The sequence below is a fragment of the Carlito syrichta genome, unplaced genomic scaffold (assembly GCF_000164805.1).
Source record: "Carlito syrichta isolate Samal-C Ts95f unplaced genomic scaffold, Tarsius_syrichta-2.0.1 Scaffold308421, whole genome shotgun sequence".
Taxonomy (NCBI): domain Eukaryota; kingdom Metazoa; phylum Chordata; class Mammalia; order Primates; family Tarsiidae; genus Carlito; species Carlito syrichta.
In genome coordinates, this window is record NW_007252517.1 from 317,126 (window position 1) to 337,487 (window position 20,362).

Below are 20,362 nucleotides of genomic sequence, written 5' to 3' on the forward strand. Positions count from 1 at the left end.
CTATCATGTATTGTTAGGTCTAGATGTGAAGGCTGAACTGAGTTTTCTTTTTTAGGGGAGAAGAAGCACATTTAAGTTTTATTCTAACTTTTTAACTTAATATTATATAAAATACATTTTTTCCTCAACCATAAAATGACTTGAAAATGCCATTTACATAGCTGCACAACACTCTTAGAGTTTAACTTTTCTGGTTTTTTCATTATAAATAATATTTATACATGTTAGATCGACTTTTTGATAATAATTTTTAGAATCGAAATGAACAAATACAGGAATATAAATTTTCTAGTACCTGATGCCAGCAGCTTCCAGAAAACATGTCACTTCATTACCCTAGGAGTAGTAGCCAGACAACAAAAAGTAGCATGGGCAAAGGCACAGAAGAAGGAGAACATATGGGAAATTTGGGGAAAGGGGCATGAAGGATTGTAGGCCAAGATCAAAGAAGTGGGAAGGATCCAGATGATGACAGGTACAGAGAAGCAAAAGAATCGATGTTAAGCAGCCCAGGTTTCAGCCTTGGATGGCACAGTCCTGTATATTACCAGAAGAGGAATCAGATGAAAGGAGTAGGCATCTGGGGAGAAAGAAGATATGCTCAGTTTTAAATACATACATTTATGTAATACATACATAAATTATGGATGGCACATCCAGATGGATATTTTAGATTTTCTGGTCTAGGACTCAGGAGGTTAGGACTTCGGATGTAGATTTGATAGTCATTATTATATGGTAAATTGCTGAAAACTGGTTGATCACTCAAAGTACATTCTGGGGAAAAGAAAACAAGACCACAGAGCTTTGGGAACAATATTAAGAAGAGTCTCATAATCCAGCTATTCTAAACTAAAAAATTTTGAAATATAAATAACTGTAATTTTGTGATAACTAACACTAATCATATAATCACATGATGTTCTGAATTTGTGTAGCACTAACTCTCATTTTCCGACTGACTCGTGTATACATATCAAGTGGATTTAAAATGCTGTAAGAGAGGGACCCAATAATTTTGTCTTTAAAATATACATTTGGGATTTTAGAAATTCAATTTTACTCTAAAACAGAAAAATTTATAATAAATTAGAATAGTAACATGATACATACACTCATCTCAAGAACCAGGAATTTGAAGTAATTACCAAATTTTGAGAAATTAGTGTAATTTTGCTATTCTCTAGCCAGCAGGCAATCACAAAAAATAAAAAAAAAGCCTCCCCCTCCCATCCCCCATGCTTAAAGATACTTTTTCTTCAAGGAGAACCTATCTAAATGATGTAGATTTGTATACTTTGCCACCTTGTGGTCATTGTGGTTCCTTGCATGACTCTATCCGGTTGAGGCTTGAAGATTTTCCTGTTAAAATGGCTAGATGTTCTTACAAACAGTATTTGATAAACGACAATACCAGTAAAAAATATGTTAGAATAAACTTGAACAACTTTGACAAAAAGATGACCATGCCCAAGATGAATGCCTATTTGATGACTCTATTATTGATTGATATGTTTGACTGATAACCTTTTTTGAACCTTTCTTAAATATTTTTCCACACGTTGCTACAGTAATTATTTTGACACAGAATACATGTTAATAAAAATAAAAAATAGCTATTATAGTTTTTAAGATTCACTACATATTTAAAACAGAAAATAAAACTCATGACTTCATATATATGGACCACAGAAATAAATAAATAATAGTCTGCAAAACTAAAAGCAAAGCACCCATGAACACTTAAGCTAATCTCTAGCTTCTGTATTTTCTGATACAATCCATAAGAAACAAATGCGCAGAAGAAATAATTTTAAAAGTATCTCTAGACAAGCAGTAGCGATTGCCAGATAACTGATATGGTACAGATGCATTTTTAAGATGTTTGGATTACTTGCAGGATAATGATTACTGCATATTTGGCATATGTTTTGTTTCATCTTCTGATTTCTTTTCACACAAGATTTAATATTTTCTATTTTTGTAAATCTACAAAATATTTGAGCATTTGTCTTAAATGCTACTCAGAGAGCCTCATCACGGTTTTATTGGTCTTTCTTAAGCATAGACAGTGAGGTTTTGCCATTCCAAGTCAGTAGTTCCTTATCTCTTGAGACAATAAACTGGGTTATCTGAGTAAAAGATACAAGACATAGTCATCATTGAGCTGAATTTTGTTTCTCACAATGCAAGAGATGCCATTAACATTTAGCAAGATGAACAGCTAGACTTAACTTCCTTAATTTTTTGTTCGTTAACAATACTCTACATTTAGTATTCAGTTAAGCTCTGGTGATACGGTTGAGAGAGGACATATTGACTCATGTTATTCAGTTGAAGGTATTTGCCGTATAGACATTCCCCCAGTGAGAAGCCATGTACAAAACTCTTGAACACATGCAGGCTTGACTATATAAGGTAAATGTATAAAGACATAATTGTCATTCTATTGCTATTACTAGAAAACCAACACAAATTTATAGGTGCTACCAATGCTTAGTCTTTAGCAACTATTCTAAATGATGGGCTCTCAAAAATTATTTTTGTTCATGTGTCCAGTAAAGGACCAATGCCCATCAGAATTATCAAGTAGCCAAGACACACAAGCTTCTGCCACTTATTGTTCCCAATTATACACAAACTTTAGATTGTGGGGAGAGGACATATTGTCCTTTGCTATATGTTGGAAAGCAATTTTAGTGTCTTGTTAAACTTTAACTGCATTGGGAGGGAAGAGTTTTTTCTCATCGAATGAAGAGGCTTTACCTATGCAACAAGGATGGCCACAGAAGGGATACTTTCGGAAACATAAGGATAAAAAAGAGAATAAAAGGTCAGCTTTCTTCACATACTGGGGAGATTTGATGCAAAAATATGACTTCCTTCACATGTAAGTCACATTATATATAATATAATAAAAAATAGTTTCCATTCAAAAGACATCTTGATTCAAATGAAAGCTAGATTTAAATTCCAGCTGGACTATTTCCTATCTAGACAAGTTATTCAATCTCTTCAAATCTCAACTTCCTCATATGTAATATAAAAATAATGATAAATTACCTCAAATGAACTCATAAATGTTAAATAGAAAATACAAAAAATTACACAAGTTAAGACAAACCATGGTGGCTCATGCCTGTAATCCCAGTGCTTTTAGAGGCTGAGGCAGGAGGACTGCTTGGGACCAGGAGTTGGAAACCAGCCTGGCAACATAGTGATATCCTACCTCTACTTAATTTTTTAAAAATACACAAATTAGTCAGAATAGGATAGGCTAATGCCATGGCAACAAATAAACCCCAAGGTCTCAGTGGCTTAACACAAAAAAAGCACTATCCCCATTATCCTTTCAAAATTCCAATACCCTTTAAAACTTTTCACGTTCACATATTCATGTAAATTTACATGGTGACACAAGTTTTTAATAAATGCTCTTTTCCTCTCTTTTGAGACGCTATCCATTTCCCTCCCACTCAAGAAAAGCATGCAAATTGGAAACGGAGTGACATTCTTAAAATAAACTTAAGTCTGTTCTAATTTCCTTAAAATGTACACCATTTGACCACATAAGTAATTATTGACAGTACATTACTAGTGATGCAACTTTGACCCAAGGCCATGAGCCAGTGAGTTTTGATTCACAGAATAAGAACCCCTATCTGCAGACTTTATCAGAAAAGTTAGGTGGAAATGGAAAAAGTTATTTAATATAGAACATATTTCTCCAGCTACCCATGTTGCTACTTAATGTTACAAGACAAAGTGGTGTGTGTGAATTTTCAGTTTCCTAATGATATTTGTATATGCAGTAAGTCAAATTGCAGCATTCAATAAATCCCATGTTCTTATTCAGAACAAATTATAGTGCACGCAAATTTATTTTTCTTTCTCTGGTCTCACTTCAAATCAGGTAGCTATTATAAATAATACAAAACAAACACTTTATTTTGGAAAATTATAGAAAATAGCATCACCTCTTAGAATGTTACAGAAATGTGTGGCTATTTGAAAACCCTAAATCAAAACTCCTTTGAATTAGTATCCAATGGACATAGGAGAAGCAAGACTGGGGTTTTATCACCTTTTCTGATTTATTTAATGCTAAGGTAGATGTTTCATTATATATTAAGCATAGTTATAGAAATATATAGACAAGCAAGACCATATATTACTCCCATCAGGACAGTAGAGGTAATGGTTAAATTGCCATAACAGTTTATTTTTAATAAAAAAAATTAAGTCTTGAGTGACAGACTCAGAGTTGATAAAACACATTGTTGGAGGCTTACAGATGCATTTATCAGGATTTACTTAAGCATTCTTTATTGACTTTAATACCAAGTAATACTAGCAATAGATGCCATTGGTTATCTGTCTGCTACACACTCTGCTGGGAGCTGCTCTCTGCTCTACTTCACATAGTCACAAGCTCTTAGCTTCGTTTTACAAAAGAAGAAACTGATGTTCAAAGAAATAAAGATAGAATATGATAGAACCAAGCTTGAAATTCAGGTCTGTTTGCTTCCAAGATTTTTCTTTTCCACGCATTTTCTCAATAAGCATTTTCAGGTCCCTGTTCCAGGTGCATGATAATTCTTAGCATTTTTATATCTATCTCCTAAAATTGTTTAATGCAAGCCTCTTGTTGTGCAGATATGAAAACCGAGGTCATCTGAGGTTTCCTAAATATACTCAACCACATATCAACAGAGCCAAACCTAAATTCTGAAGTTACAGATGCCCCATACAATGTTCCCTTATGGTTGTTCCAAACTACAGGCATCAAGCAACTGAAGATTAGAAAATTGGAAGCCAGAATCCAAGAGTAAGCCATTCATAGAGTAGTCAGAGAAAAAGAGAGGGGGAATGCAAAAAGCTCAGAGAGATGCAGAAAGCAGATAAACTGAGAATGAGGTACAGACACACATTTATCTGAATGCTGAAACTCTGAAATGATGCAGAAAGTAGAGGAGATGCTCACAGTCCGAAAATAAGAAGACCCAGAAAAGCACTCATCATTGCCAGGTATGAGTGGCCAGCAGATTGTGACTGAGCAGATCAAACTGCTAAACTTACCCAGAATTCTGTGGTGTGGCGGTCAGTCAACAACAGTAGTTTGGAAATACAGTAGCAAGATCAACCTACTTCCCACTGCTCATCTTCATCTCTGCCTTTCTTTTCAGTTTCCTGTATTTGTATACTTTTTGTCTCCCATTGAATTATTGCTGTTCAGGACCATGAAATTTCTGACCTATATTGTAGCCTGGCTACAAATTATTTCCTGCACATTTCCCACACTGGCTACAAATTATTTCCCACACAAATTATTTGGAATGCCTTTCTAAGTGCAAATGAGGTCATGGAGTTCCCTCAGTTTTCCTTCGAATGTCACAGGGAAACATCCATGGTCTGGATTTGGCCTACATCTATGATTTCCCTCATACCATATCTTCAAGTGTTGTGGTAAATATTATCTCTCCCTTGAGACCTTGTTAAAACTTTTGTTCCTCCAGATGAAGACACATATTCCTGAATTTTAGCCTTCCCTCTCTCCTATATCTTTTGCAACTGTGTCTCCTGCAACACTGCTGCTGCTGCTGCTATTATCCTTGCATATTTTCCTTCCTGTCTCTCTCTGCTGGTTTTTGGGTTGGGACTTTGCTCTACTCATCTCTGCACTATCATCTCCAGTGCCAGGTCTGATGGAAGCTAGGCTCAGAGGAAAGCACAACAGTTGGGGGAGTGGGGGGGGGGGGGAGAAAGAGAGAGAGAGAGAGAGAGAGAGAGAGAGAGAGAGAGAGAGAGAGAGAGAGAGAGAGACAGAGAAATTTAGAGATGAGAGAGATCATGTGCATTCAAAGAAGAGAGAGTAGCTTCAGATTGATTTTATTCTCCCATGAGGCTCATCTGAATAACATTCCTGAGAGCCCTTCTTGCTATAATTTTATTATCTTTTCTCTATTAACACCCTACCATAACAACTTTTTAAAAAATTCCCTTGATTATGTTCTCTGTTACTTGAGACAAAGGGCCTTGGTTCATCTAGTCTGAACATATTCATAATTATTGGTCTCTGAACATTCCATGAAGCACAATCCTTTACTTGGGAACTTGATAAATGTTTGAAAACTTTTGAAAGCTGATTATATACCTATTTAAAGAAGTATTTTTAAATTTTTGAAAAAATATAAAATAAGTGATTTGTTATCCCACTTGCATCTAGGTGGTAGATAACCACGGAAGAGGGAGGTACAATTATGGTGCCTTTGTGGCCTGGCATAGTTTTATTAAATGAAAATGCTTCAACTTTCAGTAGTTCATAAAAGAAGGGTAAGAGACTTGGCTTGAAGATTAAGAATTTCCAGTTCCAGACACTAAGTGCTTGCTTTGCTAGAATGAATTTGGTTTCCCTAGTTCTACTTGTGTAGATAGAATGATCCCAGACCCTGGGCTGGAGGCATTGCGAGGTGTTGATGCAAATTGGAATTTGGAATTTAGGCCAAATTTTCCAGTACAAGAATGAAGGTTTCTGGGTCTTAGCAAAAACTGTCTTGCTACAGTAGAATTATAACAGAGGATATATTTCAGAAGATTTGAAATAAATCAGTGATAAAATATTTGAAAACCTTGTGAAATAATAACATATCTGTAGGAAGCCTAACTTTTAAGTTAAGCAGCTTGAACTATCAGGGAAATATAGGAAGAGAGGGAGAATGATAGAGAAAGGAGGTAGAAAGGGAGGGAAGGACAGATGGAGAGAGACAAACAAAAAGACCAAGGGGCAAGTAACTGCTCCAATTCGTGAAGTTGTTCTCCAAGCTCCAGGTCACATGCAACTTAGTTGTACCTCATGTTGATGAACTCACTGTATCATGACTATAAGCATATTTTTTCTTAAATTAGTTTAACTTGATTTCTCATCTATGCAAACACACACATTCACAAACACACACACACACACACACACACACACACACACACACGCAAAGGCCTTGATACTGGCATTCTTTTTTCTCAGTATTTCAAGAAAACCTATTATGTGTAAGAAAGGTCATGTATTCTTTGTAGAGGGTGTGAAGATAAACAAAATAGGAATTTAATTCTTCTTCGTGTGACTTGATATAACAAGATAATATCAAAGGGTATATTTATTCTTTTTATTTTTTAAAATATGAGTTTAATAGAGAGCCCATATTCTCAGAAGATTTTTAGAAAGAGCAATAATAAGACATCATTTCCATCCTGGAGAAGTCTGAGTCCCACAGGGGAAGTTCAGAATCTGGCAGACTCTGGAAGGTTCTACTTTGGTCTGGAAATACCTCTGCCATTGAATAAATCCATCAAGTTTGTGAATTGTCTAGACTTGGTCATTTCTGCCTTTGGCACCCATATTCCATGTGCTCACCTCCACCACCATGATAGTGTTCAATTTCTTATTCATTAATTATACTTATAAAAGAATCTATTATCAACTCTGAGTTCTTTATTAGGCAATTCTGTTTTATTTGTGAAGAGACCAAATTCCTTTGCACAGGGTCACCTTTAAAAAGGCTATTAGTTAAAGATGAACCAAGTGTCTGATTTCTTGGTGAAATTTTAGCTAAAATACAAAATGAAAACATTCTTTTGCCCAATTGAGATAAACATACTTGAATCCTCTTCCCAGAAATCTAATCAAATGGAGAGTTCTAACCCTAGCCGAGTTTTCTAAAACATTCAGAATACTCCATTGACCTGCATCTTTGTACATTGTTAGCAGCTAAAAACATAACATCATGGTATGCTCAAGATAGAGTTGTAAAATGTTCTGAAATAGTTCCAGAGACCTGGTTATGCTTAAAAAGCTCTGCAACATATTCAATTCTGCACGTATTTATGGACCTTTAGTATGCATTTTGCAGGTACTGTGCTGGATAGTGAGAATTCAGCCTTAAAGTAGATTTTAATGTAAAAGATTTTAAAAGAAGGTACAATAGGTCAAAACTCTCGGATATAATGGCCTCTAACACTCCGTAGAAGTTTAACTCTGTACAGAAGAGCAAGTTAAGGTCCAGATAAAATCACTCATTGTGGACTCACCTGGGCTAGAACCCAAGGTTTCTGACATTCATATGACCATTGTTTATTTGTCAGATAGTGGATGCATGCCATAGGTAATATACTGATTTGTTCTGGGAACTCATTGAAATTCTTGGTTTTCTTATTTTTAAAAGAAGTCAGGATCTCAGTACAATGACTATTGTAAGAATCTGACTTCAAAAACAAGACAATGTTATAAAAAATTTACAGCTCTGCATTTATAAAGTATTCTTTTTGTTTCCAATAATTTTGTATTTTAACGTCCAGAAGGAAAAAAAAAGTATTCTAAGCTGGTAGCCCCATAAGGTGAAACCCATGATTGGTGTTGAATACAAAATTACTAAATTAACTATTTAACATTTGAATTGGGGACTGAGAAGTGCAAAGGTGGGGCTTCAGGAGGGAGTAACTAAGTAAGCTGTTCTGAAAAAAAATTTACCTAACAGCAAATGAATTTATCTGAGTCATAAATGACTGAAAATTGCACTTCCTATGAAAGTATACATCTTATGTATAGTAGCCTTGCCAACAAAATTCTAAGATACTCAAGGAAAATAATATAGAAATGACCAAAAAAAAAAAAGAGTGGTATGATACAGATGTTAATAAAATATACTTGTTTTTTGTGTCTTTGAATTTCAGACATATTCAGACTGAACTTCCACAATTGAAAAGACATCTTGGTTTCCTCAAAGATACCATAGGACCTCAGTAACCTTTTTGTATTTGCACATAGCTTCCCTACATTCTACTCAGGCCATAGTTGCTGCACACAGCCATGACTGCTTCTGCAGCTGTTCTAGAAGAGGCTCGGAAATGATAGAAATAATTGGCATCATCACTAGTTCTTCCATAGTCACAGAATTTTAAATCTTTTTTTCTTTTAAAAGTTCTAAAATAAGCCTCAAAGGCACAATCTAGACTGAACTTCTTCATTCATATTAGACTGACTAAATCTCTCCTTTGGATTAAATAAAAAGTCTCTAACCATACAGAACATTAACATTTGTTTAAAAGGTATGAGTTTATGAAAATAAGCCTATTTCCAACAAGCAGCACCCACTGTACCACACACACACACACACACACACACACACACACACACACACAAAACCTGCCAATTATTTGAAAGAACATTCTGCATTTGGAACACGGTTATACTAAAAAATAATAAAAATTTTGAAGTTTTTGATCAGGGATAGTGTAGATGTTTTCCATTTGTCCTTCCACATCCACTCTGCTGCTCCTGACCCTTATGTTGTGCCACAGGAGTGCAAGCTGTGTGAACCGCTTTCTGTGGGCTTCATACCCTTTGGCTTCTGGTGGGTTCAACCCATGAGGGAAACAGCAGGAACAGCAAGGAGAGGAGTAACAAGTCTCCAAATTGATGTTCCAGGTTCCTGCTCTGAAACGGATACTGCATGCTAGCTAAATCCCTTCAAAAAGGCCCCGGCTGCAATCAAGCAGCCTTCTCCAGAAGAACACCCAGGTACTTCTTTCCTTTGCTTCTAGAGGCAGGGAAAGTAACAGCTCCTCTTTTTGTGAGTCTCAGGGTGCTGCATTATCTTTTTCCCCTCGCTTCTGGGGTTTTGAACAGATACAGAAAAACTTCAGCAAAAACATTAAAATGATTAAACTCCACAGAGTCAGGGATTTTTGTCTGTTTCGCCCAAGGCCTAAAGAGTACCTGGTGGAAAGTTTGTACTGAATTCATATTTGTTGAAAGAATTGTTATGCATGTACACTTTTTGTTATAATTGTTAAGTAGGTAAAGGTAATATTTATAATTGCTCACAGATATTAAATTCCTGCATGCATGAAAACATTTCAGTCACATTCGTTTTTATCATCGGTCCATAATTGCTGCTTCCAGTATATGAATACAAAGATATTAATGAATGACAGTGACACTGGCTGTGCCCTAAAGGAAATAAGAAAAGATGTCCACTACTAAAAGATAGAATTTAACCTTGTAGACAGGAAATAGCTTATACTTTCTCTTTAAATTTCCCCAAAACAAACATGCCCACTTATTTAATAAATATTTATTAAATAATCCCTTATTTAATAAATATTTATCGAGTCCCAACTGGGTGTCTGCATCAATCTAGAAAATGGGAATATAATGGTGTATGAGCTAGACCCTACCCCTCCCAAACCTATGGGAATGCAAAGGTAAGCATGTAGTAGATGGGTTACTAAATATTATTGGATCCCATGAAAGGATTATCTCATCCAAATCTTAAACTTTCTCAAGATGAGAGTTGAGCGATAAGAAGCTGTCAGTAGGTGACACAGTGACACTGAGGGCAGGGAAGAAGGGACAAGAGTGTTTCAGGCAGAGGAAGCAAGGTCATGCCAAAAGGTCTGAAGAGTGAAAGCATGTTTCACTCAGGAAAGTGGAAAGTTCATTATGACTGGAACATAGCATTTGAAAAAGAGAGTATAGAGAAAGAAAGATGGAGAAGTAAGAAGCCAGACTATGGAAGGATTTATGCAGGATTTTAGGGAGTTAAGGTTTCAAGTCTATTAAGCACTCATAAAGTGGTGTGAGGGGAGGGTAAGGAAAATAGTTATTTTGCTCCTCTTTCTCAAAATATAAACACGCATACATATTTAATATCACTCAACTAAGAAGTTAAGGAGTCCAGGAGTTACTTTAAAATTATGATTTTCTCCTTGATATTCTTTGACACACTTAAATAACAACTATGACAAACAGTTAACAATTATTGCGTTTATTATTCTTACAAGCCCTGTTCTAAGAATTTTATGTCTACGATTACCTTTAATACTTAGGATAACCTGATAATCCTATGAAGTGATTATTATTAGCTGCAATTTACAGGTAAGAAAAAAGAACCACAGAAAAAAATGACTTGTTCAAGGTCACATAGCTAGTGGCTGTTAAAGATAAGAAAGAGGAGGGAGTAGTTGCTTTTTCTCACCTCTTACTAGAAGGCATGTTGAGAAAAGATCAGGGAACAGCACTGATATTGAATATAAATGAAAAAGATGATAAAACTTATAAACTTGCTGTACAAAGAGTCAACAAATTGTGCGTGCACCATACATTACGGCATAGAGACCAAGTTTACCAAATGGGTAAATAGAATGCGTTGAAATCAATGCAATCCCAAACACAGAAATTAAATAGATTTTTAAAGGGGAAGATTTAACAGAACATTTTTTTTTAAAGTCAGGGGAGCCATGGAAACTAAAAAATAAAACCTGAATTCAAACAGGTCAGGAACTAGTAAGTCAAAGCAATGCCTTGGCCTCCCGCCCCCATTTTTTTTTTTAACCTTTATGACTAAAGTTATACTTTATTTTCTATTACCTTATTAGAGTGTCTAAAAATTTACATCAGTTAACTATTTGAGATAGTCTATACTGAAATTCTAAATGAGAAGAGACAAAATGTTATTTGAGTTAGATTTCTAAGTCTAGTTTTAATAGAAGTGTACCATTAATCTTGAAGAAAAATAAGTTCTTGGTTGCTTCACACCAGCAGATGGCACCCTAACAAAATAATTTGTGTGCCACATGTGAACTTTTTACAGCCCTCTGTACATTCACACAGGCAAGCTCACTCTATCCAGACATGCATGGTAGAAAAGAGAAAATCCAAAGACAACATTTGCTCTCTTCAAATAAGATAATTTTTATTTTGAGAGGAAAGAGTAGAGAAAGAATTTTCTTTATTACTCTTCATTTTGTGAATACCTAGTTAGCTTGAAGCATTCTTGTAAAGGAGAAAACCCTCTATAAATCTGCATAAAAATGCAACTATAAAAAGGAACATCAGTACATTAAAAGGAATACAATGGACTGATCCATATATTATTTTCCAGCTCCCCACTTTCCCCCAGGTAAGAGGACTTTAGAGAAATAATATCCTTTCTGAATGCTTCAACTGTCAGAGATGACATGATGCCGGAGATTTTTTACAAACAGTTTCAGAATAACTTAAACATTAAGTTTGCATTAATACTACTTGCCACAATACCCATTTCAATCTCAGACCTATTCCATTTGTATTGTTCCAATTAGATAATTGATGTTTGAATGCTCTCGCTCCATCCCCTGCTATTCTTGTGGTTACTGTTACTTTTACAGCAAATGCAGAATATGTCAAGATCACGAATTAATGGGTCTACAATGGATGAATATATTCCTGTTTTGGAGAGAGTTGGGGTTACCCCTTCTTCTTTCTTCTTTTTGTCATCTTCTTGCTTAATTCCAGGTACAGTCATGTGACACATAACATCTTGATCAACAACTGACCACATACACTACAGTGGTCCTCTAAGACTATAATATCATATTTTTACTATATCTTTTCTAATTTAACCTATGTTTAGATGCATGAATACCATTTACCATTTGTGTTACAATTTTCTACAATATTCAGTGCATAGGCTATTCCATAGAGCCTAGGTTTGTAATAGGCTGCAAAATCTAGGTTTGGGTAAGTATAATGTTTGCAAAAGGAAGTAGTCGCCTAATGATGCATTTCTCAGGACGCATTCCTGTCATTACATGACACGTGATGATATCTGATTTAAGAAATCAGCCTGATTTGTAATTTGCCTATCATTTTTTTATGTCTGAAAAGAGTAACGACCTGTTACTAGCTTTTTTTTTTTTTTTAACTAAACCTTCTCATCTGCCTCAGTTTCCTAACAATTCTTATTTTTATCTTTGGTAAAGATATCAGTTTATATTAACTTTTCAAGAAACTATAATAAATTAATCAAACTTTGGTATAAAAACTACCTTAGATCCAAGAGGAGCCTTCTCTCTCAGATGGCAACTCCAGGTATGAGGAAGCAGCAAAAGACAATGTTTATGACCAATCCACCCTCCTGGTATACGAGTTGCGTAGAAAGAAGAAAGATGGGGAGGCTAGAGGACAGCTGATTCCCAGTGCAGGCACAAGAAGATGTGGCCATATTGTGAAGATCATAGGGATGCAAAAGAAAACTGCAGCTTCCTGTTTTTGTTTTCCCTTTTCTCAGCCTTCTAAGTCAGCCCTTCTAGAACGAATTCTTCCCGTCTTCCAGAAAAGGATTGACATTAAGTATATAATTCCATCTTCTTTAAACCTTGAATAAGAAAAGACAAAGACTAAGCAGCCCAATTAGTTATTCTGAAGATAAGAATGTATGGGGAAGAAATCAGTGTAATGCTCTTAGAAGACAGAATGGCTATTGGAGGCAAAGCTTTCTCTCTTGAAGAAGGAAGTCCATTTCCCAAAGCTTAAGAAAACAAGTACTGGGGGTGGGGGGGGGCACACCTCATCAATAGGGGTACCTGCATGATGAATGTTTGTATAACCAACCCAGAATTGTACCCCACAATTTGAAAATGAAAAAAAAAAAAAAAGAAAACAAGTAAAGCCAGGACTTGGGAGATGAAATACATGAGAAGGAAATAAATCTCAGTGAATTAACAACCTGCCTTGAGAATACCATCCAGTTTGGTGAGAATAAGGGTTAACATTTCCTGAGCCTGAACTATGACTTAAAGAGTCTCCTAGGCAGTCTACATTAAGTAATTAATTAGTTAACTTCATAGAACAATCCTATGATCTTGTTGAGAACCTGCAGCATAAACACCTTTACCCCAAATCATGCAGGTGGTCAGGGTCTTCTTCTAACCTTAATCGAACTATTTCTCTAATAGTTCTCTGGGAAATTTCTGTAAGTACTGTATTTTTTGGGGGAAGGGGGATAGATGTTTACATCCTACTTCTATCACCACTGTCTAAACAGAGATGAGGAAAGATTCAGATTTTTTAAAGCAAAAGGCGAAGATACTTTTTCTTTCTTTAATTTTGGAGCAGTGGATCTCTCTGGGTTGATGACAAAGCTGAAAACCATCACGTTTTCTGGAAATGTGGTTCAGCTGTCCTTATCTCAGAGTGCCTGACCAGCACAACAGATTTATCAGTGTCTGAAGAAGGGGAAAGTTTCCACTTGTCAGCAGAGTGATGTCAAGGAAAGAGTGGTTTGGGAAGGGGTGGAAAACACAGAAAGGTAACAGCAAGTAGAGATTGAGTCTAGTGCTTTAAATAAATGCAGGAGCGTCATTTTGGAATCACTGCAAAAGGGGTAGAAAAGGAACACACCCAGATGGTTTCAAATCACCGAAAGGGGCCTCAAGGCTTCTCTCTACCCAGGGACTCTTTTCTGAGGTAAGACAGAGGTGCTGTTAGTTTGGAATCTACCACTCTCTTGACAACTAGAATAGCATTCTAAAGCGAGAATCATGCCTGGGAACTCTTTGGTCAAATATTAAGTAATGGGTACCACTTGTAAGAGACTGCTCTTCCACCAAATAAGACATAATGGTACAGGTCCTGTCAACTAACTCCTTAATCAAGAAGAAGCAGTCTCAGGCCAACTCACCTTTCTTTCCTTCTTGGGATTCCAAGATGGCGGTTCCTGGGTCTTCTCTTTAATGACTATCCTTTCACCATTCACTTCCCATCAGCACAATTTGTTTTCCCACTTTATACTAAAGAACCTTAAGAAGGGAAGCTAATAAACCCATTAAAGGCAGAAGTTGGGTTACTACAGTCATTAGCTTCTCTGAAGTTTTTTTCCCCCTTCTGTGTATTATCACCATCAAGGCTAGGCTGATGTTTAGCAAAGAGCACCTGTCAAAACAAAAGAAGAGTTTCACACCTCACAATTTTAAGCCCCAGGTAAGAAACGCAGCCTGGTGGATCGGCAAAGAGGAAGACAAGAAACCTGAAACTCCAAGACTGGGAGTAGAGTTAAATGAGTTTCCTCTGGGTACCAACAGGCTTTTGTTTAACATGATTAAATCCTCTTTGTTTCATTACAGACATCAATGCAAAAACAAACAGTGTGATCAAGATAAAGGCCTGGAGGGGCATTCTGTTTCTCTTTCTCTCTCTTTTTCTTAGAGAGCTATCACCACCTCTCAGTGGACAGGCTTAAAGTAACTTAACTGGCTCACAGAAAATTGATGAGCTGAGCAGAGCAGGTGTACAGGAAAGCTTTGGGCTGCAGGGTTAGGGAATAGAAAAAGTGTGAAGCACTTCTGTCCATGACCAGATCAAGTGATAAGAGGACTGGCTTCCTTTGCTCTCTAATTAATTGTCTTTCACTTCAAAACACAGTCTTTGATTTCAAGAAGCACCTGAAGAAGATAATAATGAGTCCTAGTGAAATACACCCACAACCAAAAATCCCATATTGAGGTTGAGGATGGAGGGTGGGGGAACAGGGAGGATGGAGAAGGAGGGAGGAGAAGTTGCAGTCAGGAATCAAAACAATCAAATATCGACCAGCCAAGAGACACCAGTCAGTCGAATCTATCAGGAATACAACAAAACTGAAACCAGTGTGCATTTCCAAGGGAATCCTTTCTATATTATAATTGCTTATTTCATTGTTAGACAACACTAACTCCTCTTCCTAAATAAAACATGGATGTTGTCAAAGTAACAGCTACACTGAACTGACAGAAGCCGGGGTCATCCACATACACATTTTAATTACCTCTTTTTAGGCAGGAACATCATTAGAAGTTTATTATTACCAGCCACTATCTTGTGATCTTAATTGGCTTCCTTCGCAGACGACACCCTGAAGCCAATGCAGAAGCTCTGGCAGCCTCCCAGAGATAGTGACCAGATCGGTGGCACTTTACACTGATACTGTCTTCTGCTGAATAACAACCATCAGTTTAAGTTTTAATGCTAGACATGAGGTGGAAGCTTATTTTAACACCTGTATGTAGAGATGTTCCTGATTCTGTGGTGTTGAAAAACACACTGAGAGACTGTGACTTTTCACACACCTTTGTTAGGGTTATAGACAAATTATCAATATGTAGGAAAGGGACATGATAAGCAGCCAGTTATTCCCTGTGTCTCTCTTGAATTCTGGTGAGATAAAAGAAAAGAAAAGAAAAGAAAAGAAAAGAAAAGAAAAGAAAAGAAAAGATGTGCTTACCAAAGCTGGATTCATCGATACTCAAATCTGCAGTATAGGCCATGGTTACCTGTCGTCTTGCTATTCAGAAAGTATGGAAACACTTAATCATTTGCATCCTTGTCTTTGTAAAAGGAAAATAAACAAGTTCCCAAATTTTAAACACTGGGGTACATTTCCTAGAAGATCAGACTGATGATACCTCTGGGAATGTTACTTGGATAGACATCATTTTAAACATTATATATTTCTGACTCTATATATTCAGGCACACATTCTAACATTCAGTAGCAGTCAAAATTTGGTAAAAGTTTAAACACCTTCAAAGAGAAAAAAATAATTTTAAAAAGCTATGTAGAGCAATGAATTACTTATTCAAGATAATAAGGATTATAAAGTTTGTTTATATCTGTATGATTAAGAGTCAGATAATGTTTACACTATTAATACACTCCTGCCACATTCTTTTAAAAGATATCGTTGCCTTCATCATGACCTGCAGAGCTAGGGGCTACATCTCCAAACGTCATTACAGAAAGTACGCAGTAAGTGATCAGACTCTTGGGAGTAAAATATTCCATTCAGTGACTTGAACTCATGTAGACAGTCTTTGGAAAGAGCCATCAATCCGCTTTGTTATCTACTCAGGTTTTTGTTTAACAGAGGATTAATACATCTGCTTTTTTTCTTGCAGTTACTCTACATTAACCCTGAAACATTGCTTTTTTTAGAACTTTGTGTTTCACTTAGTTAAAAGTATTATAAAAATTTAAAAATATAAATAATAAAATCTACTTTGATTGATGGAATTTCTGCCATGTGAAGTAATATCGCGTGTCATGCTTATCTATGCCTATGAAAGTATCACTTCTATGCCATATGTATAGATTTAACTTAAAATGTGTCTCTTAAGACAGGGCATTGATATATTTCTTCTGAAAATATACCTGAATTCTTAGTGAGAAAGAGCTTGAAATAAGGAAATAAATACTGGATGAAAAATTCAAATCACTGTAATTATTATGAGACTGCTAAGTATGGCGTAAACCACACACCGTGAGGTGGGGATTAAATAAAATAATTCTTCTCTTCCCTTCACTACCAAACCTGACCTCTTGGCGGCTCCACTTCTGTTACAGGAAGGGTTTGAGTTAGCCTCCAGAAAATGTATGCTTTCCTTCTCATCCTCATTTTTTGTTTATCTGATGGATTTCCTCTTTTAGGAAGACAAGAAAATTAGCTTTCTATTTCAGCTGCTTCACTGTACTGAAACAGGATGGTAAAATACAGCTGTTTAAAACACACTGTGAGCAAAAAGGCAACGACATATTATTTTTAAGAAGAGTTATCAAAATCAGGATGCCAATCACTCTCAGAAGCAGGGTAAAAATTACTTGCACTTCAATATTTATATTTATATTTATTATAAGAAAAAAGTTTTTTTGTGGTAAGAAGGTGCAGAAAAGGGCACAGCATTAGCTAAATATTGTACCTTAGAACATCAGTCATTTCCTTCTCAATAGTACTGAAAGGGTCTAATTTATAAGTTTTTCCATCTCCCTGTTATGCTGGTTTGTAAGTTCTGACACTGCTACTGGTATGTTAATGAGAAGCTAGCGTTCCATTAAGAGAAAACCATATGCTCTGCTGCCTACTGTGAAAGAGAAAGCATGTAATGTGGCTGTTGCCTTAGTAACACATTAATTCATTTTGTCAGTGTTGGCACAGATCATTTCATTTATAAGAAAACAAGTATAATAGTTTACCACATCTATAATATTTACAGTGTTTCTGTTACAAAACAGTGACAAAATGAGTTTAAAAAATAGAGTTGGTATAATATCATTAAAATATGGAATTTGCGGTAAAAATTTCCCCGTAAAAATGAAAAAAAAAATAAAGATTGGTGTAAAATTTCTTTTCACAATTCTACTTAAAACATTTTAACACCAAACTGTTTGCTTTTTAGCATATTTGTATTATACTAATAACGTGCGTCTGCTGCAAAAAATTTAGCCCATGAAAAACACAAGTGCATTAACAGTTTTTAATGAATGCTAAACAAAATATTTCATACAACAGTTTTGTTAAATTACAACCATTATAAACCTAATCGTATGCTAGCGTGTTACTCATAACAAGGCTAAACATTTATCTAGTTTTATCTGTTCTTCCAGATGTTTATTAGTATTCTAGCACTCCTAAAATATTTAAATTAAACCACTCCATTTTCTCATGTGAATGCATTTTGGGTTTTATTCATAGATGATCTAGTCACATGTATACCTAAATAAATATAGTACACTGTATATGCTTTATGCACAAGTGATACTTAATGTGAATTGAGATAATCCAAAAGCATGATAAAGGAGAGAAGTGATTAGAGGAAAGACAAGTTCCTGTTTATTAAAGTCTGCACCTGCAGCAGGGTATCAATTCTACCCATCCTTAGGGTATTCCACACCTGTAAACACACAGTCTTAACAACAAACATTTTGCATCTGTGATGTTCACCTACATTTTTTACCCAATAGAAAGGAAACTGTGTACAAGATAGCAAGCAACTATCATTTACTAGTTTATGTAGTGATTTAGGTTTTATGTGGTTTCAAAGGAAGCATTTATGCATTTACATAAGTTATACAAATGGGTGCAAACCACTGTGAAGCTGGCCATCTAAGTAATGAATGGCCAATTATACTTTCAACAGTAAGAAATACCTTCCTAAAATATCAGTGTTCAATGGGTTCATCCAAAACCTCACGAAGCACATGTGTTTTTGTTTTTGCTCTCCTGACTGTCATCACAGCAGTGCTTCTAAGTTTGATGGGATTCTTTCTAATTAGAACCCAAGACCTGAGAGTACTTTTAAGAGTCTCCTATACAGACCCGCGATGTGAATACTCTGGGAAACACTTAAGAAAATAAAATTTATGATTAGCTTTGATGAAAATGACTTTAGTTCTAACTTCATAATATCTCTGCTTTGATATGAGTAAAATACTTTGAATGGCTACATCACCAGAAGAGAAAATATAACCAAACATCAATGTGATTTTATATGATGGGGAATTAAATGTCTCTGAAATGTAATCATATCACATTGACTTACCCAATAAAAGTAACTTAATGAAGTATTTTATCTAATTCATATGTTTTTGCTTATTAGTTTGTGGTGCTTAAAAAAATAAAACTGTAAACTTTTCAAGATCCTTCTTTTAAGTCAAGCTATTTCTATCAATAAAACTGGTTTGTCAGCAGTTAAATGTCACCACATTTATGTTTTAAGTACACTAAATTATGGGTAGCTTTATAATGAGATTCCCTGATTCAACTTACTATAAATAATATGATACATATTGCTGTGACTTTGGTTAAGTAAAAAAATTATCTTGAAGTATATAGCACCTCAAATTTTGCATCATTTTGATTTTAACAATTTTATTGTTGCCCATTCCTTCCCCAAAAGCCTTCAGCGTCTCTGAAGTTCTAAGACTCAATCTCTTCCGCTCTCTATCAAAAATAATATAGAAAATAATGTTACAAACTGGGAAATATACATATATACACACATATACCTATATGCATATATATATATTTTTCTACTACTTAATATGTTATCATTATTTTCTCTTGATAAATAAAACCACATATTTTATATTGCCCTAGTGAAATCTCTTATTATTTTCTCATGATGATTTCCAAAATCTACATTTAATATTAAGAGCAAAGAAAATGATTGTTGCACCTACATGACCATGAAAAAAAGATGAAATATGAATTCAGATAATGTTTTATTATGTTGGATATATTATACCACATAGCCAAGTTAACTATTCTTCCCCTGATGTTAGCATTACTTGTATTGACTTTATTTCTATACAGAAATACAATCATTATAGAGTGAAGTTTGTGAAAGTCAACTATGTTCAAAGTCAGGGAGAGAGAATACACACACACACACACACACACACACCGTATATATATATATGTTGACATATTTGAGTCTAAGAAGGTCAACTCTGGCAATACTAATATTATAAAATAGATTCAGTCTTTAATATATAAATAATATTTATTATAATTACTCTTTGGAATATGTATATGAAATCTAACCAACACCTAAGCGATAAAGGTAGCTATTTTGAGCACATTTATTTTAAGAAATTATAAAGAAGCATGTAGTAAATAGCATATAAAAATAAAACCATATTAAAATGTATTTAATATGATAGATGTCAAGTAATAAATGCTTCATTAATACTTGTTGAATAAATGAATAGTCGTTACATTTATAAGCATACTTGCAT

At 35.2% G+C, this 20,362-nt stretch overlaps 1 long non-coding RNA gene across 1 annotated transcript in view; it reads right to left on the minus strand.

Annotated features, from left to right (window-relative positions):
• Positions 1–103: 103 nt before the first annotated feature.
• The window catches only part of LOC110596321, a 98,054-nt gene continuing 77,795 nt past the window's right edge, over positions 104–20,362 (minus strand). Inside the window, exon 3 of the long non-coding RNA XR_002482389.1 lies at positions 104–580. This is a non-coding gene — a long non-coding RNA (uncharacterized LOC110596321). The remainder of the gene's footprint in view (positions 581–20,362) is intronic.